Genomic DNA, 26401 nt, shown 5'->3' with positions numbered 1-26401 from the left:
CTCAGGCCCTGAGCTCAAGCCCAGGACGAGCAAAAAAAAAAAAATGAAAGAGTCATCTAAAAATACATGTTCAAAATAGTCTTTGCTGGGTGCTGTAGCCTATACCTATTATCTAGCTACTCACACCTGTAATCCTAGCTACTCAGGAGGCTGACATATGAGGATTATGGTTCAAAGCCAGCCCAGGAAGGAAAGTCCTTGAAACTCGTATCTTCGATTAATTAGCAGAGACTGGTAGTGGCACTGTGACTCAAAGTGGTAGAGTGCTGGCCTTGAGTGTAAAATTGGTATTTAAATAAAAATAAAATTATTTTTAATGCTTTCTAAATGATAAATCATATTAAGCAAATTAAAGTGTAGAGTTGGTTGTTATTTTCCAGCTAAAGTCTGAGAAAAAAAGTTCAGACACAGGGACAATATCTACTGTTTTTTCAAAATGAAAATGCAATAGTATGCAAAAGAAAAATGTTTACAAAGTAATAGTAGTAAGAATATTCTAGAAAAGAGTGAAATAGATTAGTACTTACTGGCTTTATAAGTGAATTGCCTTTTTAGAGTGTAATGCATTCTATGGACTTATTGATTACGGTCACTGCATATTTTAGTCCACCTGCTTTCTGACCACAATTTACTTTCACTGTTTACATGCACAATATTAAATTCAATGAAAAAAGAGAAGCTGTGGGAAAAAATGTTTCCATGATAATATTCTATGCTTCAATAACAGTTTTCAAGTTAATAAAACTATGCCAATTGTCCTATACAATAGCAAGCTATTTATAATTGTAGTGGACATAACATTTTTTGTGCTTAACATTTTCAAAATTATAACATAATTATAAAGAATTCATACATCTGATATGTCTATTAAAATGTACTTGAGTCATCCAAGTTTTGTCAACTATTTGATACAGTAGTAAGTCAGGACTCTAAATTGTAGAAGGGGTGATCCCAAGAAAGAAATCAATTAATAAATAGTTATAATAAATATCAGATACCAAATATATTGAGTTACATTTGGTTAACATGAATATATGTATTGGTTTAAAATACATTCCTAAATTGTCTAACTGATATTGCTTTTACATTTTCTAACACATGAATTATTATGCTTGAAATCATGCAAGTGTAACTATGGCTTGCTTTTTGACTCAACAGAATTCAAAGTTCCATGAGAGAGAGTGAAGTTTTATGCATGTGTTTGTGTGAGTGGAAATGAGCCCCTTATTAATTATCTGTGTAATTTCAAGATTAACTAAGATTATACAAAAATCTCATTGGAAGAACTAATGTTCATATTATATATATACAAATTCAGCTTCTACTAACCATCATATATATATATCACATATATATGATGGTTAGTAGAAGCTGAATTTTCCAGTATCTGCAGTGTTGTCCAAATATTGTTCTTGTATTTGGCTATACACATTCGAAAATAAATAATATATTTTCTGTGTTAGCTTTTTTTCCCTAGGAAACTGTGAGATCCTCCATCTGTTCTGTGAGGACTGGGTGAGATGAAATTTGAGCTCCCGATATTTCTTTCATTGCAGCTTTTTCTCACAGTACTGTGGAACTAATGTTTCATCTTAAGAAGATAGACTACAATTGTTTAAGAGAAATAGATGATCAATGTCAAGATTGTGACTTGCCTTGAATTACTTAGGGTTATTTCTTTAAATTTATTATGATTCTTCAAATATAATGTTAAAAATTCATTAAGAAAATACAAAAAATAAATCAAATGCTCATTTCCACAATTACTTGACTAAGTTGCATTATAGACACATATCTATATCTATATAACTTGACCAAGTGGTATTATAGAAACATATATATATATATATATATATATTTAATTGTATTTTATTGTTAAGGTGATATAAAGAGGGGTTACAGTTACATTTGTCAGGTAGTGGTACATTACATTGATACACTTTCCAACATATTTCTCCCCAACCCTGTCTCAATCATCTTGTTTTTCCCCTTCCCTTCCCTATTTCAGATAAACAAATACACATACACAAAGTATATAAAATATACCAGGTACCAAAGTCAGATACAGTGACAACATGAGATCAGTCATAAGGAGAAAACCAGAACCAAAACTAAACAAAACAAGAGAGAGAGAGAGAGAGAGAGAGAGAGAGAGAGAGAGAGAGAGAGAGAGAGAGAGAGAGAGAGAGAGAGGAAGAGGAGGAGGAGGAGGAAGAAGAAAAAGAGAAGAAGGAGAAGGAGAAACCTCACACAGTAGATAGAGTTTAATCTAGTGGTAGAGTGCTTGCCTAGCATGCATAAAGACCTGGGTTCAATTCCTTGGTACCATATACATAGAAAAAAGCCAGAAATAGTGCTGTGGCTCAAGTGGTAGAGCTCTAGCCTTTAGAAAGCCCAAGGACAGTGCCCCCTCCCTGAGTCCAAGGCTCAGGACTAGCAAAAAAATAAATAAAGCTATTGTTTCCATATCCTGAACTTCAGTTAACTTATCCTCATCTTATAGGGCCATATCCACATAGCTATTGAACAATTGTGGTCCTCTGCTAGGGGAATCCTGGATGTTTACTACTTATTGAAAATGAGGGAAACCACGGAGCCTATGTTTCTTCCGGTCTGGCTTACTTACCATCATTTTTTTCCTAGTCTTTTCATTTCCTTATGAAGGAGGTGATGTCATTCTTTCTTGTGGCAGCATAAAATTCCATTGTGTATAAATACCACATCTTGTTGAGGCATTAATAGACTCAGGGGCATCTGGGTTGAGTCCACTTCTTAGCTATGGTAAATAATGCTGCAATGAACATCATTGTGATAGTAGCATTAGTATGTCATTGTTTTGGAACATTTGTGTAAATACCCAAGAGTGGTATTACTGGGCCATATGGGAGGAACCACCATAATGCTTTCCAGAGTGGTTGGACAAGTTTATACCCCCGTCAACAGTGTAGTAACATTCCCTTTGACCACATCCCTGACAGCATCTGTTCTTATTAAATTTCTTGATAACGGGCATTCTGATTGGTGTGAGGTGGAATCTCAGAGTTGCTTTTTTTATTGTAATTGATGTAAGGGTTACATTATATTTGCCAGATAGAAGGTGCATTAATTCACATATATTGATACCCTTTCTCATGTCTTGGTCCCCATTTCCCTCCCTCCAACCCCCGCCCCTCATCTTGTTTTCCCCCCTTTCCTATCCTATTTCAAATAACCAAATACAAATATATCCAACATATCAGATAACAAAGTAAGATACTGTAACAGTATGAGATAACCAAGGGACAGCAAAAGAGATGATAGATAACATAGTACATTAAGGACAATAATCACTCATCATATGGCTTTTGTTTCTATATCCTAGAGGTCCTTTCATTTAGCGTCATACTATATGGCCTTATGTATCTAGATTTTGCTCTATTGCAAATCTCTGCTAGGAGAGCCCAAGGTTTCTACTGATTATTACAAATGAGGGAAACCATTGAGCCTATGTTCCTTTGAGTCTGGCTTACTTCACTTAATATAATTTTTTCTAAGTCTTTCCATTTCCTAACAAATGGGGCGATGCCATTCTTTCTGACACAGCATAGAATTCCATTGTGTACAAATACCACATCTTTTCTTTTATAGCCAGGGATATAGAACATTTCTTTATGTGTTTTTTTTGTAGGCAATTCTTATTTCCTCTTCAGAGAAGTCTCTCTTTAAGTCTTTTGCTCACTTTCTAATTGGATGGTAGCTTCTTTGAGAATTTATTTTTGAGAGATTCAATTTGAGCTGTAGGGATATGTTAGAAAAGAGGACTTTGTTTGTTGTATGACTAGTGAAGATCTCTGTGGTTGTGGGAGTTTTCTATTTAACTTGGCAGCTCTGTCCTTTATCATACAGAAGTTCTACAGTTTAATGCAGTCCCATTTGTCCAAACTTTCTTTAATTTGTTGTGTTTTGGACCTTTATAAAATTTTGACATGTGCCAAGGAGTCCTCTTGTACCTCCTATTCCTTCCTCTAAAGTTTTCTGGGTATCTGTTTTACATAAAGGACTGTGATCCATTTGGAAATAATTATGGTACAAAGGGAAAAGTAAGGATCCAAATGTAGTTTTGTTCATATATTTTTATTATAATTAATAGAAGGGTTACATTATACTCACCAGATGGAGAGTGCATTACTTCACATACATTGATACTCTTTCCGATGTCTTGGTCCCAATTTCCTTCCCTCTACCCACACCCCTCATTCTTTTCCCCCCTACCCTATCCAATTTCAGATGACCAAATAAGCATATATCCAATATATCAGATAACAAGGTGAAATACAGTAACAATGAGATAATCAAGGGACAGCAAAAGAGATGAGAGATAACATAGTACATGAAGGAAAACAATCACTCATTATATGGCTTTTGTTTCTATATAGCAGGAGGATTTTTATTTCTTCTTTTCCAATTGTTCTTTTAAAAGTACATCAGACAATGGGCCAGGAGTTTGGCCTAATGGTAGAGCATTTGCCTAGCATGCACAAAGACCTGGGTTTGATTGTTTGGTACCACATACGTAGCATAAAGCTGGACGTGTTTCTGTGGCTCTAGTGGTGGAACACTAGCCTTGAGAAAACCCAAGGACAGTGTTCAGGCCCTGAGTTCAAGGCCCAGGACTGGCAAAAAAAAATAGAGCAGGCAAGAAACATCATTATTCTTCAAATACATGGGAATTGACCTGGGCACCAGTGGCTCACAGCATCTATAATCCTATCTGTTCAGGAGGCTGAGGTCAGATTCTGTGAGACTCTAATTTCCAATTAGCTACCCAAAAGCTAGATTTCAAACCCTAGGACCAGCTCCAACAAGACAAAACAAAACAACAACTAAAACAACAAAAACAGGAACAATAAAGGAAGGGATTCTATTTGCGATTTAGACTAATTTTAGATTTTTAGAAACCACTTTGATTTGCTTGTATGCAGAGATTCTTTCTAGTTTGTTTTGCTATTTCATGTATTTTTTCTTTCTTATTGTTTCAAAATCCAATGGTCTATTTGCACGTTCTGCTGAACATATATATATATATATATATTCTTTATCCTCGATAATAATAGTTTTAAAATCATATTGTTACAATATTTCACATTGTTATCTGATATATTTTATATGTGCTTAATTGGTTATTTGAAATTAGATAGGGAAGGGGGGAATCAAGATAAGTTGGGGGAGGATGGGAGGGAAATGGGGACCATGTCATAAGAAAGGGTATCAATATTTGTGAAGTTGTGCACCTTCTATCTGGTGAATATACTATAACCCTTCTATTAATCACAATAAAAAAAGAAAAAAATTAGCTTATAATTTCTGGCGAGATATTCTGTTATACTTCATGTATTTTTAGCATCTCTTCTATTCTTGAGTGTTTTTATTGGGAAAATAGAACATGAAAGAAAACCAGGTTTATAGTTGTGTGTGCATAAATAGTTACGTATATCAATATTTCATGTGGATGCATTTTGTGTTCTAAAATTCCTGAATAAAAGGTGTAGTAAGTTAAAAAACTAAAAATAATGCAAAAACTTTCTTTTCATTTAAAATAAAGTTTATAATTATCTTAGTTTTATATTAAATGGTGGAATTTTATACTACCATTATTGTATACTTTGGAATTTCATAAATGCATATTTTCAGAGAAATACTTAAAACTGTTTTGATTTGGTTGTGAAATTCCTGCTAGTCAGAGAGATAATGTCATTGAAATTCTGGAAAGCAGAATGAATTGAGGTAAATAAATCAACCATTTGAATTTACAGGTGGATAGGAAGCAGTATCTTTCACTATATAAATGATTAAAGGCTCCAACTCAGTGGCGTAAACAGACAAATTCTTGCACAGTTTCTCAATTTGACCACTGGATGGCAATAGTTATCCGCTGTTCTTTTGACTTAAATTTTTACAGCAATTGAAAAGCTGTAATAGAGAAAATAAACTTTCTATTCCTCAAGGTTATTTGTGGGTCTGAAGACACCAAGACAAGTCCTTTCCTTTAAATATCCACTGATTTCTTTGTTTTCCACACAGAATAGTCTCTGTAATCTGTTCCTGAAATACTGTTCACAATCAATTAATTGATCCAATCACAGAAAAGCATATTAAAGAGAATTAGCAGTGGGTCCAGAAGAAAGGAAGAATTATCACTAAGAAGCTCAGAAAGTCACAATATATAATGCTGTAAAAGCATGCTTGAATATTTATTTTGCAGAATAAAATGCTGAAGGATGACAACAAATTATTTCTGAATCAAAATCAGTCTTGTTATCTTTTCCTTCCAATTTTCATAGACATGCAAAACTATTTCAATAGAGCTACTGTGATTGAAATTTAAAAACGCTTTGTTCCCGGCAGTTAAAATCAAATGAGTCCTTCAATTTTACTCTAACTGGATTTTTTCTTTAAATTCTTGCAGTAATATTTAGAGCTGTCCCAGATAAAAAATGATTGAGAGTTGTTAGAGTTCAGCATCTTCTTTTCTTTTCATGGTAGACTTTCAATCAGAATAGGAATCGCAATTAACGTGTTCACCTTTGCAAATGAACTTCAGTTACTTTAGCATTGGCAGGAGACACTGTGTACCCTTGTTATGAAAAAGATTATATCTGTCCAGATGTTATCTGGACAGATAAGAATAGGTGCCCAACAGCATTCAATAGGAATCTTAACCCTCCTTGTTTGGGGACAAGGCCTACTAGATAGTATTCTACTTGTATAGTTACACACATGGAATTTCTGTTCTACAGTAGTAGTAGTTGAGGCTTTACATTAGAGTTGGTTGAATATTGTTCATTTTCTTCCTATAAATGATTTTAATAATTGTTTTATATGGACATATATGCTGCTTAAATTTTTATTACTGAACAATACATTGATATAACTTTCATCCTAACATGACAACAAGAACAGCAAGAGTTTCTAAATTTCTGTTAGGAAATGAACATAATGTCAATGACCAATGAAAAAGATGTCTGATATTCTGTTACATATCCTGTTGTAGTCCCATGGGTAGAGGGCAGAAGAGACAATGAATTAATGAATTCAAGAAATCTATTTTTCTGAGGTGGGCACCATGGCTCATGTCTGTAATCCTAGCTACTCTGGAGGCTGAGATCTGAGGATCAAGGTTTAAAGCCAGCCTAGGCACTAAGGGACCTAAGACTTTTATCTACAATTAACCTTTAGAAAGCAGGGAAGTCGGGCTTGGCTCAAGGGTAGGGTGGTAGCCTTCTGAAGAGCTCAGGGACAATGCGCAGGCTAAGTTCAAGCCCCATGACCCACAAAAATAAAATCTATTCTGGATGATTGCAGAAGATAATTATACTTGTGGAGCACAGACTAAGATGAATTTCACAGTCACAAAAATATTGGCAACATAAAAGGAAGCACAGCTAAAAATAGAAATAACTTCCCCCAAATCAGCTTTTTTTTTAACCTTGGTTCTCCTAGTCAGATGTTCAAAGACAACAAAAGGTAAGATTCATTGTCTCCCAACACAAAATGCTTAATAGTCCAAATGAATGTACTGGAGTAAGAAATTTGAATCTGTTTGCTAGTATGTTTCACTGTCTTTTGTCCCCAAAGGAAACATTGTCTTTATTATCCTAGGAACTGGAAATGTCTAAATTTCTGTTGTAGAGGGACACGTGCATCTTGTTTTGAATCCATAAATATACTTAGCTGATTCTGAACAACTAAAAAGTTTTACCATCAAGGACTGTTTTTCATAAATCATGTTATATAGTCAAGACAAAGAAGCATCATTGGGCTTTTTTCACAAAATGTACAGAAATGGAAGGGATCCGGAAGCTCCCATTGCTTGTTAATTCCCTTTGCTTTTTTGGGGACAAACTTACTATTTGTTCATTCTTTCATATCTGTAAGTTATTTTGTCCTGATTTCTTAAATTCCACACACAGTATTAGATTTTAGATATTAATTTGGTTTCAGGTTTCTTGTGTCTCTTGTTTGTTGATGGTTTATTGAATAGTGTTGAAATTCAAACATGTAATTAAATTTCTTGGAATTATCTTAACATTTACAGATTCAAACCTGAAATTTGTAAATCTCAAATAAACAGTAAGCCACTGGAGCTTACCTAACTCTAAGTCCAGTGTATTGCCACTACTGAGGTAATTCTTTTCTAGACATATTTCTAATGATTTCTGTATTTAGAGATCTTTTGCTTTTGACAAGACGGGGACAGATTCTATTGTCTATTTTCACCAAAGGCAATTGTTCAGACATATGCTTTTTGAGGTTTTTTTTTTTTGTGGTTGTTTTCTGACCTTGATAAGTTCCTTTTCATGCATGAATAGATTAAAAAGTCTCCTAGGCTAAAAGGGGAACTATGTGAAGTTTTGTGGAACTATATTTTTACTCTATTTTTTAATAGCTCTTTCTACCTCAGTACTTCGCCCTACTAATCTTACTGCTTCTGCCCCCAGGAACTCTGATCCCTGAATCCTCAAAGTGGCAAGGAGACAGATTCCATCCATTTGGTCTTTTTCTACTTTGTGTGGTGACCTAGAAATGGATGCAGTTTCAGAACTCAGTGTTTTTTTTTCCTCCACATACAGGCCTTTTTTAAAATTTGTTTTTAATATGTGAAAGCTTTTAGTTATTTTATTTTGTTTGCTAGTTGTTTAAATTATGAAGACAAATATAGACCTTGTTATTTGAGCATGATCTAAGTTGCTACACATTTGAATGCTCTTGTCTCTTGTCTTCTAGTTGGCCATATTTGAACATGTGTGATTTACATCTATTACAGTACCTGTTTTTAACACTTGTATTCCACATTTTTTACTGTGCATAAAACTAATGTAAACCCCATGAAGATAACAGCCCATAAAATGTGGATTGTAGCTGATTCTAGGCATGGATAATATTCAATATATAAAATAACATACACTAGTTATTTTATTGTGCAGATATAAACATAAACCTATATATGTATTTAAAACTCACATAATGTTCATGATTGAATGAATTCTTCATTAGAAATACAATGTTATATTTTGCTACATTTACTCAAATATCATTTTATTTGTAATAGACAAGTTATGTTTTCTATCAAATGTATTTGTAACAAATACTAATGCTAATTTAGCTGCTTAAAAGTCAACTTCTAGGAACTGGGAATGGTGGCTTACATTTGTAATACTGGATATATGTTTGAACCTAAAGTAGAAGGATAATGGTTAAGATTTAGGCTCAGTCAAAAAACAAGACAGTATCAAAAGCAACCAGTTTGAAAGGGTCTGTAAGTGTGTCTGTTTATTGGTAGAGATAAAAACCAAAGTCAAGCCCTGAAATTTCCAATAAACATTTTTTTAAGAAAAACAGTTCCTTGGCTGCTTAGTCATTAAGTAACATATTAATTTTATGTTTTCTAAGTGTGTTATCAGAAGTAGTAGATCTGCAATTAGGAATTTAGGAGTAATTATGAATTGTAAGCTAGACATATGTGACACAGTCAACATTCAGGGAATGCTTTCATTTTTTCTTATTTTGAAATTCAAAACCTCAGAGAAATAAAAGAGACGTTAGAATATCTTTTATTTGACCAACAATCCAAGTGTCAATAGTATCCTATAGAAGCGAAGACAGAACTGTGATTCAATTATTGGAGGCAACATAGATAACTTCTTTAAACATATTTTAAAATTGAAAAAAAATCCAAAGGAAACTATTTCATATAAGTTTAATGGAATTATAATGAAATATGACATTACATTTCTTAAGCTATTATTGATGGATAAAAATTAGTTAAATAGAAGCACTTGTTTTTCTTTCTAGGACAAAGGTTTGAATTCAGAGCCTTACAGCTGCTTGATTTGCTTAGCTGGTGTTCTTCCACTTGAAACTTGCATTCCATCTAGACTTTTGCTGGTTATTTTGGAGATGATGTATTGGGCCATTATACATTGCCTGGAATTAAATCTTGATCTTCCAGATCTTAGACTCCTGAATAGTTAGGTTAACAGTTATGAGCCACCATTGCTCAGGAAACACAGTGATTTTATGCTATTGTACAAGTGATTACACGCTGCCTGACATTCATGGTGTTTAATGGATATTGCATAGGATATGATTTTGCATCTTGATTTCAGAAAAAGTGAAAGCAACCTTTGCTTTCCAAGTGCTCTTCCTTTGAATTTCTCTATGATGTTTACTTTTTGTGAGTCTCTTAATATGCTTACCCACCAGTAGGTGTGTATTTTGAATTCAACCTTGACAAATCCTTTGAAACAGAACTAACTAGTTTATCCAATTTATTAATTGTTTCAGAACATATCAGTACCTATGATGTTCAAATATTGAATAATAATAACTAAATAATTTTCTGGAATTTAATGTCATTGTTGTAAGTTTTAAGTGTTTATGTTGATATGATATAGTAAACTTGGCATAGCTATAATGAAAGTAAACTCAAGGATGATAATCACTAGAAATGAAACATTTTCCAAGGACATAAACAGTTAGAACTTTGAAATATCTGGATTGTGTTTTCATTTGTCCTCAAATTTTATGAGAAAAACACATAGGAACTGTTAAAATGATAGAGACTTCAGGAAGAAAATTCCAGTGTTTATATAAAGTCAGTGCAGACCTAATTTAACTCCAGCACCTACATCTAGTTTCATGTAGTCATTGATTTTCTCCAAAACTTGTCCTGTAATTTATTGCCTTCATTTATTCACACCATTTTTCTGCTACAGCTAAACCCTGTCATTTCTACCTATTGAAATCCTATTTATCTGTCAAGCTTCAGCTAGCATGTCACCTGCGAAGAAGCAATTTACAAACTCTATCCCATAGCAGTCGGCATGGATTGTTCCCTTCTTGAACTCACAAAGTATTTTTATGCCTCACCTACAACAGGTTACCAAACATTATAGTCATTTGCAACCCATGAGGATTGCATACTACATGAAGATAGATATTATTCATTTTTCAAACATCAGATTACAATGAACAGCTTTAGTTTCCTACAAAATTGTTGGCAAACATGTATGGGGACCACTACAAGGTATTTTAAACTTCCTGCACAATCGAGAAGAAGAATGTTCTCCTCAGTGTCTTTATTTAATATTTCAATTACATTACATATAGTGAGCCACTTGACTCTTTTAGTGATAGGTGGACCAACTTGGTGAGTATAAGTCACACCTATGTCTTCATATTTAAGATTTTCACTTGTCTGCTTTTGCATCTCTATCACAAATATAAATGCACAGTGATTTAGCTCTGGCCCGCACTTCTACCATGTCTCCTCAGAATGATCATGTTACCCCTCCAAGCTATAGTCTACCTAGATTAGTTTATGCATATTCTGATATGCATGGCATCCAGAAAAGATGAACAAAAATGATTCTAAAGATATTGTGAATCATATGTGAATATATGATATGTTGTTTCTCTAAAATCTTTAGCAATAGAAAGCAGATACAAATGCCTTGTATTGAGGCCTTCATTAATAAGGATCGTGATAGGACATTCTGCTAAGATTTCTATGGATCATATATAAATTAAGACATCAGTTAAATCATTTTGAGAGTAGTGCAAAAAAATTAAAATATGAATAAAATATATGGGGAAATCATTGATGGCAATTATCAGTCACTGACTCATATACCAAGCCCTGCTTCATGGCTGCCAAGGAATCATTTACTTTCATTTCCAAAATATGCTTACATTTTCCTCAGGCCCATACAGATCACATATATTGTATATGTGAAATAGAAAATAGATGACATATATGTATATGTGATATATGTGATCATTGTTGCCATATAGGAAGGTGGTTGATTTTGAGCGTTAATTTTATACACTGCTACCTTGCCAAAGTTTTGAATCAGCTCAAGGAGCTTGGGAGTTGTTTAGGGAAGTATAGGGTTCTTTAAATATAGAATCATGTAATCTGCAAAGAGAGAAAGTTTCACTTCCTCTTTCCCTATTTGGATCACCTTTATGCTTGCTTTTAGCCTTATTGCTCTAGCTAGAGAGGAGTGGAGAAGGTGGGCATCCTTGTCTCATTCCTGATTTTAGAGGAAATGGCTTTAGATTTTCGCTATTAAGTATAATGCTAGCTGTGGGTTTGTCATACACAGCCTTAATTACATTGAGAAATGTTCCATGGATTCCTAGTTTTTCCAGAGCTTTTAGCATAAAGTAGCATAAAATACCTAGGAATTAACTAATGTAAAAGAGCTTTATGATGAAAACTATATGAGTGGATCAACAAGATGTGGTATTTATACACAATGGAATTCTATGCTGCTGTCAGAAAGAATGACATTGCCCCATTTGTTAGGAAATGGAAAGACTTAGAAAAAATCATATTAAGTGAAGTAAGCCAGACTCAAAGGAACATAGGCTCAATGGTTTCCCTCATTTGTCATAATCAGTAGAAATCTTGGGCTGTCCTAGAAGTTATTTGCAATAGAACAAAATCCAGTTACATAAGGCCATATAGTATGACACTAAATGAAAGGATCTCTAGGGTATAGAAACATAAGCCATATAATGAATGATTGTTGTTCTTAAGGTACTATGTTATCTCTCATCTCTTTTGCTGTCCCTTGGTTATCTCATATTGTTACAGTATCTCACTTGTTACCTGATATATCGGATATATTTGTATTTGGTTATTTGAAATAGGATAGGGAACGGGGGAAAACAAGATGAGGGGTGGGGGTGGGAGGGAGGGAAATGGGGCCCAAGACATGTGAAAGGGTATCAATGTATGGGAATTAATGCACCATCTATCTGGCAAATATCATGTAACCCTTCTATTAATTACAATAAAAAATATATGAAAAGAAGAAAACTATAAAATCCTGAAAAAGGAAATTAAAACAAAACTGAAGAAATGGAAAACCTCCCATGCTCCTGGATTGAAAGAATTAACATCGTGAAAATGGCATGCTTGCCAAGGGCTATCTACAAATTCAATGTAATACCCATCAATACCCCAATGTGATTCTTTAAGGAAACAGAAGAAGAAATTCAAACTTTCATATGGAGTAATAAAAGACCCCATATAGCAAAAATATTTCGTAGCAAAAAGAGTAGTACAGGAGGAATTTCAATACCAAACAGACTATTACAGAGCTACAGTAACTAAAACAGCTTGGTACTGGCACAAGAACAGGCATGAGGACCAATGGAATAGAACTGAAGACCCAGAAATCAACTCACAGACATATGGCCACCTAATATTTGATAAGGAAGCAAAAAAAATAGAATGGAAGAAAGACAGCCTCTTCAACAAGTAGTGCTGGCAGAACTGATTAAGCACCTGCAGAAATCTATGTCACCCTTCTATGTCACCCTGAGTCAGTATTAACTCCAAATGGATGAAAGACCTTGAGGTAAAAGCAGATTCACCGAAAACTTTACAAGAAAGAATAGGAGATTCACTAGATCTCCTTGATACAGGTTGAAACTTTCTTAATAAAGACCCAGAAACACAACAAATCAAAGAAAGCTTGGATAAATGGGATTGCATTAATCTGTAGGGCTTCTGTATGGCAACAGATGTAGCTAGCAAGCTAAATAGCTCATAGAGTGGGAGAAGATCTTCACTAACTATACAACAGACAAAGGCCTCATATCTAAAGTAGATCAACAGCTCAAAAAATTGAATCTCTCCAAAACTAATCTCCAAAGTAACAACCAGCCCATTAAAAGATGGGCCAAAGACTTAAAGAGAGTCTTCTCTGAAGAAGAAACAAGAATGGCCTATAGACACATGAAGAAATACTCGACATGCCTGGCCATAAGAGAAATGCAAATCAAAACTACTCTGAGATTCCACCTCACTCCAGTTAGAATGGCCATGATCAAGGAATCTAATAACAACAGATGCTGGAAGGGATGTGGCCAGGATAGATCACTACTACAATGTTGGTGGTGAGTGCAAACGCATTCAACCAGTATGAAAAGCAGTATGGCAGTTCCTCAAAAGACTAAACATAGAGCTCCTCTATGACCCAGCAATTCCACTCCTTGGCATTTACCCAATCATCCAGAAACAAGGACATACTAAATCCACTAGCATAATCATGTTCATTGCAGCACTATTTACCATAGCAAAGATATAAAACCAACCCAGATGCCCCTCTGTAGATGATTGGATCAAGATGTGGTATTTATACACAATGGAATTCTATATTGCCATCAGAAAGAACAACATGGCCTCATTTGTAAGGAAACGGGAAGACTTGGAAAAAATCATTTTAAGTGCAGTAAGCCACTCTCAAAGGAACATAGGCTCCATGGTTCCCCTCATTTGTCATAATTAGTATAAACCTTGGACTCTCCTAGCAGAGATTTACAGTAGAACAAAACCTAGATGCATAAGGCCATATAAGATAAGGCTAAATGAAAGTATCTCTAGGATATAGAAACAAGAGCCATATAATGTGTGATCGTTTTTCTAAATGTACTGTTATTTATCTCTTTTGTTGTCCCTTGATTATCTCATATTGTTATAGTATCTTATCTTGTTATCTAACATATTGTGTGTATATATATATATATATTTCTTTATTTAGAATAGGACAGAGAAGTAGAAAAAAAGATGAGGGATGAGTGTTGGGGAGGGCAATGGGGACAAAAATATGAGAGGGTATCAATGTTTGTGAAGTAATGCACCTTCTATCTGGCGAATGTAACCCTTCTATTAATTACAATTAAAAAGCAGAATTGTATACAGATTTTTTAAAGAAGTATTTAGATGTAAGAAAATATATGAGGGACTTAGGAGAATTTTGGCCCCTTGATGGTGTCTATTGCTATGTGAAACAGGAATAATTTAATAGGGTTCTTCATGAAATTGATGGATTATCTCCTAGGAGAACTAACTTCTCTATTCTTTCATTCTATGGTCATCAAGTAACCTTCAGATCAATAATTTATTTTCTTATTTCATTCAGATACCAAGAGATGAGCTGCCCTAGCTAGAAAATGTAATCACTAGAGTAAATTAATATTTTGAAAATCTGATTTATTTATCAGTCCCTGGTGAATTTTGTTCGGATCAAACCAATTTTGGCTTGGGAGCCTGAAAAATCCAAATACTTGAAAAATAAAATTCTGAACTTTCAATCCAAGATGAGTATTTTATCTTGACTATTGTGAAATTTAAATTGAGTTAACCTAGTTAATATCTTAATGTATTTTTGTCCTGATTGAATATGAATTTCAGTGTTATAGTAATTTATGATTTCAATATTTTCTTAGAAGCATTAGTCACGGAGAACACAAAGGGAGCTAGGATTCTTGGAACATGATATTAGTTTAGAAAAGAGTGGTTGTGCAACCTAGGAACCTTACAATATTCAACTAGAACTAAAATTATCTTTATATATGATTTTAATCTGTTTCTTATCCCTTCTTTGCTTTACTTTTTCTATTAAGGATACTTACTTTTTCATTGATTATTAATATCCATCAAATTTTCTTTCTTGACTATTGAGGAAATTTTAGTTAGGAATGTAGTTTTTTTTTTTTTTTTGCCAGTCCCTGGCTTGGGCTCAGGGCCTGACGACTGTCCCTGGACTTTGTTAAGGCTCTACCACTTGAGCCACAGCACTACTTCTGGCTTTTTTCTATGTATGTGGTACCGAGGATTCGAACCCGGGTCTTTGTGAACGGTAGGCAAGCACTATACCAATAGGCCAAACTCCTGGCCCAGGAATGTAGTTTTTAAATGTTCTGTCTAAAACGTTTGGATATTTTAGATACTTTAAATATACATAAAACTTAATAGTTAAGATCATTGTCATATTTGTTTCTTAAAATATTAATTCTGTTTGTTTTGAACACTATATGGAAACTATCAAAATGTCCATCACATAATTGGTAAAGGACTGAATAGTTTGTTGATTTCATGGAAGCATTACAATTTGTTTGGAATCAAAGGAATCTAAACTTGGCTAACATCAATAATTCGGGAAGAAGGAAACAACTTGATAATTCAAAAGAAAAAGTTGCAACATAAATAGAAAAGGTATATAGGAATACAAAATCCCCTTAAATATAAACATTTATGAAAGCTGATAAGATATCCTGAAATAAGTTAATACTGGACTGATTTTACTCATACTGATAACACATCCAAACAGTTTACTTCTAAATATTTGCTTCTGTTTTTGACGATGTCTTAATGTTGTTGTTATTTTAAGTCTATTTATATGTTGGAGATGAGATCCTGCCTTTTTAAATGTGCAACCTACAAGTTTGCTCATACAGTGTGATTGTGATTTTAGCTTTTATATCTGAAAGAAAGAAATAAATGAGGATCAAATTGCTTTGCAATAGAAACAGTGATGCAGCTGTGATAAATGTAGGTTAGAGATAGCAGCAATCAATAGTGGAAAGAAGCCATTTATTAGTATTCAGCAGAAGAAAAATATTGGATGAGGAAATTAAAAACAATAATTTCTTCACTTCCCATATGTGGTATAGTAAAATAAATCATCAAAGGCAATACCTCAAACATCACTCTTCCTCACCTTAGTGTTTGCAAAGGCACACATGTCAAATAACCATGAATGAAAATTATTTGCATAAGTAATATTTGTTAACAAATGCCCAACGATAACTAAGAATTTTCAAGCCTATTGTAATAAGCAGTATTTAAAGTGTTAATATTTAACAGATGAAAGAAGATAAAACTTGAAGACTGAAACATATTTGATCTATTCCAAATGTTGCTATAGCAACAGTTGTATGTCAACAATTGATGTCAATAACATCACTGTTGTTTGATATTACAACAGACAAATATGGCATTTGGCATATGACATTTGTACCGTTTAGTCTTTTAAATTTTATATTATTTTCTTTATTTAATCTTTTTTGGCTAGTAATTGTGATTAAATAGCAGACATATGCAGTTTTACCTTTTGAAGGGTATGTATTTTTTTAATTGAAAAATTTATTAACATTGATTTTAACATCATATTTCAAATGACATATAAACAAACAAATATTCAAGAAGGGAATGTCAATATGCAATCACTGACAATTAGATTTTAGAACATAATTAAAATTAGGCTGAGGATTTGTATCTCATAGATGTATATTAATCTGTGTAATAAAACATTATGTCTATCACATAGAAATACATACCCTATAAATACAACTACATAGAGTATGTATTTCTGTGTGCTATGTAACTTCTTCATTTTTACTTTGGAGCGCAATTTGATTACTTAAAAAGACTTTTGTAACTAAGGTAGGGTTAAAGCAGTAAGAAGTATTTCACTGATTACTGAACCCATTCATTCTACACAGTGGCCAGTGAAATTCATCCTTTTTCTTACTGTTAAGTTGTTTTAACTTATTCATATTGAAATTCTAGTCTAGTCACACACTGGTGGCTTGTGTCTGTAATCTGCACTTGCTCAGGAGGCTGAAATCTGAGAATCTGGATGTAAAGTCATCCTTCCCAAGAAAAAAGTCTGTGAGATTCCAATTGATCTCCAGAAAAAAAAAAGCAGCAACAAACAAGTGGAGCTGTAGCTCATAGTGGTAGAGCACTTGCCTGGAGCAAAAAAAAACTTAGGAATAGTGTCCAGGCTCTGAGTTCAAGCCCCATGATTCATATTTTTAAAAAGCCAGACTAGTAGGAAGAAATTGTTAGCAAGGGAGAGTTGAACTTCCATAATGTTATTAAATTTCTTGTCATAATGCTTAGTATTTAGGACACACACACACACACACACACACACACACACACACACACACACACGAAATCACACAGTACAGACTTTTCAAATTTTACCACCCATGAAAATAATCATGGGTTAGTCTCAGGTTTCAATTTTTAGTATGGTATGTTTAGGATGAGATACAGTAACCAGCATTCCAAATTCTATTCTCTCAGATGCTGATACACCTGCCTATGAATTTCCCTGTCAGGAACTTTGGCCTAGTACTTGTAATACGTTATGGGAAAATTGATTAAAAATGGGGAAATTGGTTAAACAAATGGGGAAAAATGTCTAACACAAAGTAAGGTACAAGGAAAGAGTTGAAGAAGTGTGAATTTAAAAGATATTTAAAAGACTTGGAAACCAACATACATGCACATAAATACATACAGACAGATGAAAGTCCTTTTCCCTCTCATATGTTCATAAATGAGGAAACAAAATAATAAGAGTGACCAAAAAGAAGGATAAGACATAACATAGCAAGGCAATAATGTGTAATTGAATATGAATTTAGAATATTTAAAAATGACAATAAATTCTGAACAATTCTAAACATAGAGACTGTCAACAGTCAAAGTTTTAAGGAAATGAGAACTTTGGTGGGCTAACACTCTGTAGCCATCCAAAGAGAAATGCAATACTGAAATTCAGTAGATGTTTCATCTTCATATTAAAGACAATTCTAGTTAACACTTTGTGTGCTTATTTTTTCCCTTTTAGAAGTAATAACCTCATCAGTAGAACAGTTTTTCAGTCAGGAGTACTCTAGTACATTTTTTTTCTATGCAAGTTTACAATAAAGGAAATTGACCCACAAGCACTGATAGGGAATTGCAGAAAACACGATTATGTCTCAGAAGGAAAACAAATGATCAAATGTTAGCAAGTCTGTGATAACGAGAAAAGGAAAGACCCTTCTAAGTAACTGCTTAGATCTCAACTCAAAACCTCAGCATTCTTAGAAGGAGACTATTGCACTTCACATACAGTGCTAAAACACAAAAATTAAAGGAAAGAAATATCTGCTGTCTTGGAATATCCCATCAAGAGATAACCAGGCACCACAGGACAATGGAGTTCTGATACTGTAGTCTACTAAACTGAGCATCCAGATAGGTAGAGATAGAAAATATAAAACCAACCATAGGAGCCAGGAGTTTGGCTTAGTGGTAAGAATGCTTGCCTAAGGTGGGTAGTTTGGCCTAATGGTAGAGTGCTTGCCTAGCTTGCACGAAGACCTGGGTTTGATTCCTCGGGTAACACATATGTAGAAAAAAGCCAGAAGTGATGCTGCAGCTCAGGTGGTAGAGCTGTAGCCTTGAGAAAGTCCAAGGACAGTGCCCAGGCCCCAAGCTTAAGCCCAAGACTGGCAAAAAAAAAAAAATGTTTGCCTAGCAGGCATGAAGGCCCAGGTTCGATTGCTTGATACTACATACATAGAAAAAGCCAGAAATGGTGCTGAGGATCAAGTGGTAGAGCTCTAGTTTTGAGAAAGCCAAAGGACAGTGCTCAGGCCCTGAGCAGAAGCCCAGGACTGGCAAAAATGCAAAACAAAAACAAGAGATTAGAAGCTTCCATACTTGGTTGTACAGGAAAATTTTATTTAATTTTTAAACATGTCTAAACACATGGCAAACCCCATAAACCTCTCTCTTACATTTCTCTTGTGGTTTTCCATGGGCACAGGATGACCCAGTGTAACTTTTGACTAATACTTTGTGATACACAGGTTAGTTCATGTCCTAAACCAAACTGATATGTAACTCACATACCTGTAAATTATATTTTTATGCACCAATGCTCTAAAGTTCTATATATAAACATTTTCAATGATGTGGACTTTTATTCTTTCCCTTCATGTCTCATTTTACAATGTCTGGTGCTTCTCTGTTTAATACAAATGGGCTCTCACTTGACAGATCATAAAAATCAATATTTCAATGGCCATCACATTAAATATGTTGACAAATGTTTTATTGTTATTTACTGCTCTTCACTGTCACTATTGCAGGTCTTTTTGTTTCCCAAAAATCCTTTAGCTCACTCTGTGCCCTGAGAATGCACTATGTTTTGTGGTCCTACTTCTCTAAATTTTAACCTATTGGAGTTAATATTTTGTAGAAATTTATGTAAGTTACAAAGAAATGAGTAGTAATGCATTTAGAGAAAGTACATTAGCATAGATAGATAAAAACATCTACCAAATGGCATATGTAATCGGCACTAACTCTTGCTAACTACATTTTTAGACTGTTTTAAGCATTTTATTGTAATGCACCAGTTTGAATATAATTGAAAGTTGGAAAAGGCAAAGAAAAAAATCAACATTGAAATGCTAAAAAATAGTTTCTTTCCTGTAGAGAAGAAAATAAACTTTAGGCAGTTAATGCATCAAGAATTTACCCTTTTTCAGGGTGTACATTTAGAAAGTTGATTTAAAAGCACATTATGAAAGTACATTTGATAAAAATGGAAACACTGCTAGTGTTTAGATTTTTTTCCATTGATGTTATTCTTGAAACTCTTCTTTTTTTATTTTCTTCCTAAAAGAGGTTTGGTTATGGCAATATCCTTGCTTTTGCATATACATTTTTAATCTGCTTTTTAAAGTTCCTCATAAAATTCTGCCAGAATTTTTAAGGAGGGCTTGTAAACATCCAGGTAATTCTGAGATGACATGTTAGTAAGATGAAGTGTTTTGAGCTAAGAAAAATGATTATTACATTGCTTTGAATATTTAATTCCTTTTCTCAATATATAGATCATTTATATTGTAATTATGGATATGATTTAAGAACATTAGCTGCTACTATATCTAATGTGCCTCCTCATTGGTTTACCATTTTACTCAGTCCTGACTTTTTATGCATTAAATGATGCTCATAATACCCATTTATATTTGTAAATTAATTGGCTTTAGGCTATGATTTTTTCTAATTTCTATTTATTAAATTTTTTATTGTATTTTATTGTAGGAGTAGTGTATAGAGGGATTACAGTTACATTGGTCAAGTAGTGGTTGCATTACTTCTTGAACATTGATACCCCTTCTCATATTTATGTCCCTGTTTGTCTCCCCCTACCCAATCATCTTGTTTCCCAATAATCTTGTTTCCCTCCTTCTCTTCAATATTCCAAATAAACAGACTTTGATAGCTAACTAGCTAGCTAGATATCTCTGTATATAATTTTACTTAATGAATGAATTTAGATTTTTGCTGGTCACTTTTACTTGAACTCTAAATCTAGGCACTGTCTCTGAGCTCTACTACTTGGGCCACAGCACCACTTCCAGAGTATTCTGAGTATTTTCCTGAGTATTTTATAGGAAATAAGGTTCTCATAGATGTTCTTGTCTGGTCTGGCTTGAAGATTTGTCTCCTGAGTAGCTAGGGTTTCAGGCCTGAGCCACTGGCACCTAAAAGAGCCCCCCCCTCCCTCTCAACTCCTTGTTTCAAAGTAACATTAAACCCTACAAAACATTATAGGAATCTTTTTTACTTCAGTTATTGGCCTCTTAAATATTACATTGCTGCATTGTTACAGTGATTAATTATAATGCCTTGACGTGTTAGTTTGTCAACTGAAACACAATATACTGAGAATAAAAAATATGATTGAGTAATCACTATTAGCACATAAATAACTTTCACATAAATAATTATCACTAAAATCAGTGTTACCATATTTTCAATTAATTGATCTGAGGAGGTATTTAATACTGAACTGATGTATTTGCTTGTGTAATTACTCTTTCCAATATTCTCCTACAGTTAAAGTAGTCATGAATGTGCATCCAGTATTATTTTACTTCTGTGAGGTCAAAATGTAGGGCTGGAGATATATCTCAAGTGGAAGAGCACTAGCTTACTAAACTTAAGGTCCTGAGTTAAAAATTATAGTAGTAGCTTTTTGCGCAGTGGCTCACATCTGGAAACCTAGCTACTCTGGAGGTTGAGATGTCAGGATCAATGCTCAATACCAGCCCAGGCACAAAAGGAACTGAGACCCTTATTTCCAATTAACCTCTAGAAAATTGGAAGTAGGGCTTGGCTCAAGGTACAGGGAGGAAGCTTTGAGCTGAAGAGATTAGGGACAATGCAAAGACCCAGTCCAAGACCTGTGACCCACAAAAAAAATACAGTACCATCAAAAAATAAATTATAATAATTATTGGAAGGATATTAAAACTAAATAAAGAATAAATATATTTATAAATTTATATATTAAATATATAATGTATACACATTTAATATATACTTATTTATTAAATATATATTTATATAATAATATAAATAATTTATATATTAAATATATTTATACAATTACTAAATTATTTCTTCCTATTTCATATAGAAATATTTAAAGAAAAAATGAGAAAATATAAAATTATAGACGAGCTATTTTAAAACAAACATTTAATGCTTTACAAAGCTTGCAGTTTATTTATGTGCCAGTTTATTTATGGAATTAAGTAATGGCTTTTGGAAAGAGTGCCTACAAAAGACACCAAAATTAGAAAATCTAGACATGTAAGGTATGACTAAAAATACTGTTCAAATCTTAGAAACTGCAAATAGCATGTCTTGGAATCTTGGATTATTATACATTTAGAAAAAACAAAGTCTAAATAAGGCAGTATTTCACATGTTCCCACTGAAGAACTATACCACTATGTCAATAGACCAATGCTAAAAAATGCCATCCAAAATTAGATATTATTAGAAAAAATATCTTTTCTATTTCACATACACATGTGTTATCTATGTAATATAAGTTGGAACCTTCTTTGTCACCCTGAATCAGGATTAACTCCAAGTGGATCAAAGACCTTGAGGTAAAAGCAAATACACTGAAAACTTTACAAGAAAGAATAGGAGATACACTAGGTTCCTTGGCACGGATCAAAACTTTCTTAGTAAGGTCCAAGAAACACAACAAATCAGAGAAAGGCTGGATAAGTGGGACTGCATTAAACTGTAGAGCTTCTGTATGGCAAAGGACATAGCTAGTAAATTAAATAGGAAGCCTACAGAATGGGAGAAGATCTTCACTAACCATACAACGGAAAAAGGCGTCATATCCAAAATATATCAACAGTTCAAAAAATTGAATCACTCTAAAACAAATCTCCAAAGATATAACCATCCCATTAAAAGATGGGCCAAAGACTTAAAGAGAGTCTTCTCTGAAGAAGAAACAAGAATGGTCTATAGACACATGAAAAAAATGCTCGACATCACTGGCCATAAAAGAAATGCAAATCAAAACAACTCTGAGATTCTAACTCACTCCAGTTAGAATGGCCATGAACAAGAAATCTAATAACAACAGATGCTGGAGGGGATGTGGCCAGGAAGAATCACTACTACACTGTTGGTGGGAGTAGAAATTCATTCAACCAGTATGGAAAGCATTATGGCAGTTCCTCAAAAGACTAAACATAGATCTCCCTTATGACCCAGCAATTCCACTCCTTGGCATTTACCCACTAATCCAGAAACAAGGACATACTAAATCCACTAGCAAAATGATGTTCATTGCAGCACTATTTACCATAACAAATATATGGAATCATCCCAGATGCCCCTCAGTTGATGAGTGGAATTCTATGCTGCAGTCAGAAAGAATGATATGGCACCACTTGTAAGGAAATGGAAAAACTTAGAAAAAAAACATATTAAGTGAAGTAAGCCAGACTCAAAGGAACATAGGCTCAATGGTTTCCCTCATTTGTCATAATCAGTAGAAACCTTGGCCTCTCCTAACAAAGATTTACAATAGAACAAAACCTAGATACGTTTGGCCATATAGTATAACACTAAATGAAAGGACCTCCAGGATATAGAAACAAAAGCCATATAGATGCACCAGATAGAAGGTGCATTACTTCACATACGTTGATACCCTTTCTCATGTCTTGGTCCCCATTTCCCTTCCCCCCAACTCCACCCCTCATCTTGTTTTCCCCCTTCTCTATCCAATTTCAAATTACCAAATATGCATTTATCCAATATATCAAATAACAAAGTGAAATACTGTAACAATATGAGTTAACCAAGGGACAGCAAAATAGATGAGAGATAACAAAGTACATTAAGGACAACAATCACTCATTATATGGCTTTTGTTTTTATATCCTACAGGTCCTTTCATTTAGTGTCATACTGTATGGCCTTATGTATCTAGGTTTTGCTCTACTGCAAATCTCTGATAGGAGAGCCCAGGGTTTCTACTGATTAGGACAAATGAGGGAAAACATTGAGCCTATGTTCCTTTGAGTCTGGCTTATTTCACCTAATATGATTTTTTCTAAGTCTTTCCATTTCCTTACAAATGGGGTGATGTTGTTCTTTCTGACAGCAGCATAGAATTCCATTGTGTATAAATACCACATCTGGGTTGGTTCCACATCTTTAGCACTTCTTAGCAGAAAAAACAGCGGAGGAAGAATTTCAATACCAAACTTTAGACTCTATTACAGAGCTATAATAATCAAAACAGCTTGATACTGGCACAAGAACAGGCCTGAAGACCAATGGAATAGAACTGAGGATCCAGATATTAAACCACAGACCTATGGCCACCTAATCTTTGACAAGGGAGCCAAAAAAATAGAATGGAAGAAAGACAGCCTCTTCAACAAGTGGTGCTGGCAGAGCTGGCTAAGCACATGCAGAAAACTAAACTTGGATCCTTCTCTGTCACCCTGCACTAGAATTAACTCCAAATGGATCAAACACCTCGAGGTAAAAGCCGACACACTGACAACTTCACAAGAAGGAATAGGAGACACACGAGGCCTCCTTTGCACAGGTCAAACTCTCTCAATAAGGACCAAGAAATACAACAAATCAGAGAAAGGTTGGATAAGTGGGACTGCTTTAAACTGCAGAGCTTCTGTAGGGCATAGGACATAGCTAGTAAATTAAATAGGAATCCTACAGAATGGGAGATCTTCACTAACCATACAACAACAAAGGCCTCATATCCAAAATATATCAACAGTTCAAAAAATTGAATCACTCCAAAACAAATCTCCAAAGAAATAATCATCCCATTAAAAGATGGGCCAAAGACTTAAAGAGAGTCTTTCTGAAGAAGAAACAAGAATGGCCTATAGATTCATGCTCGACATCTTTGGTCATAAAGGAAATGCAAATCAAAACAACTCTGAGATTCCAACTCACTCCAGTTAGAATGGCCAGGATCAAAAAAAATCTAATAACAACAGATGCTGGAAGGGTTGTGGCCAGGAGGGATCACTACTACACTGTTCATGGGAGTGCAAACTCATTCAACCAGTATGGAAAGTAGTATGGCAGTTCCTCAAAAGACTAAATGTAGAGCTCCCCTATGACCCAGAAATTCCACTCCTTGGCATTTACCCAACCATTCAGAAACAAGGGCATACTAAATCCACTAGCACAATAATGTTCATTGATCAATTCTTTTGTCCACTCACCATTCATTAGCCTTATTTCTTACTGTATTCTTTGTACATCCTAAGGCCACCCAGACCAAACACACTCATTTAGTAACTTATTTTGCATATACACTTATTGCGTATCATATAATAATTTATCTTCTCATAATAACTCTAAATTAGAATTGAATATTTTTGATCCCATCCTCAACAAAATCTTGATGAATTTTCAGAAATCCAGTCACTTTTCTCAATATTGAGTTTGTTGTAAATTGAGGTCATGCAGAAGAGATTGCTCAAAACTAAACAAAAAGATAATCACAATTAGTACCATGCCTACTCTAAAAATTCCATATATTCTTTTATTACCTAGTTGTATTAAGCATTAATCTACTGCTTTTATCTTAATAATTCACTATGATTCTAACTGTACAATTTTTACACACGTGTACATGTGTATATATATATATATATATATCCATCTCCTTGGCTTACAGCGATAATGCTAGTTACTCAGGAGGCTGAGATCTGAGGATCATGGTTCAAAGCCAGGCTGGGCACAGAAGTCTGTCAGATTCTTATCTCCTATTAACAACCACAAAACTGGAAGTGATTCTGTGGCTCAAAGAGTAACATGCTAGATAGCCTTGTGCTGAGGAGCTTAGGGACAGAGTTCAAGCCCTATGACCAATCAAAAAAAAAAAAAGAATATATATGTACACATAGAATTTCTAGATACTATAGAATTCGAAAGGTAGTATGAATAGTAAGAGTTTATATAGAATCTATCTCTGTATCCCTGTATGTATGCATGTATGTAAATATGTATGTATGTATCTACCTATATATCAGTCTACCAAAAAATCATATACCAATCAATCCACTGATATATACACTTCCCGAACCTAGGGAACATAATAATTTCCTTCTATTGAATGGTAGTATGAAGAACACACAGATTAAAAAGTCATTTGGAGATGGAACCCTTGTCCACTTTGCAGTCTGCCTGACTTCAAAGGCACACACTTTATTGTATCACATTGCTTCATACTTGAGCTATTAAATCACCAAAAAAATGTGCTAAGCCACATATATATCCATTGTTCAGTTGCTTGTAACTCAAAAGAAATATTCTTCATTGTATTGCAAGGAATATAATAAAGGCAAGCACATTTTCCTCAGTAGGCAAGGTGCAGCTCCTCAGTGCCTCAGT

At 34.1% G+C, this 26401-nt stretch overlaps 1 long non-coding RNA gene across 4 annotated transcripts in view; it reads left to right on the top strand.

Moving 5' to 3' along the window:
* Positions 1-26401, top strand: part of LOC150056880 (uncharacterized) — a 474030-nt gene that overhangs the window by 178622 nt on the left and 269007 nt on the right. The window lies entirely within an intron of this gene.

This window comes from Megascapheus bottae, chromosome 11 (genome assembly GCF_031878675.1).
Source record: "Megascapheus bottae isolate mThoBot1 chromosome 11, mThoBot2.hap1, whole genome shotgun sequence".
NCBI classification, from domain to species: Eukaryota; Metazoa; Chordata; class Mammalia; order Rodentia; family Geomyidae; genus Megascapheus; species Megascapheus bottae.
The sequence above is the reverse complement of the archived record's forward strand: the minus strand, read 5'-3'. Positions and strand labels throughout refer to the sequence as shown.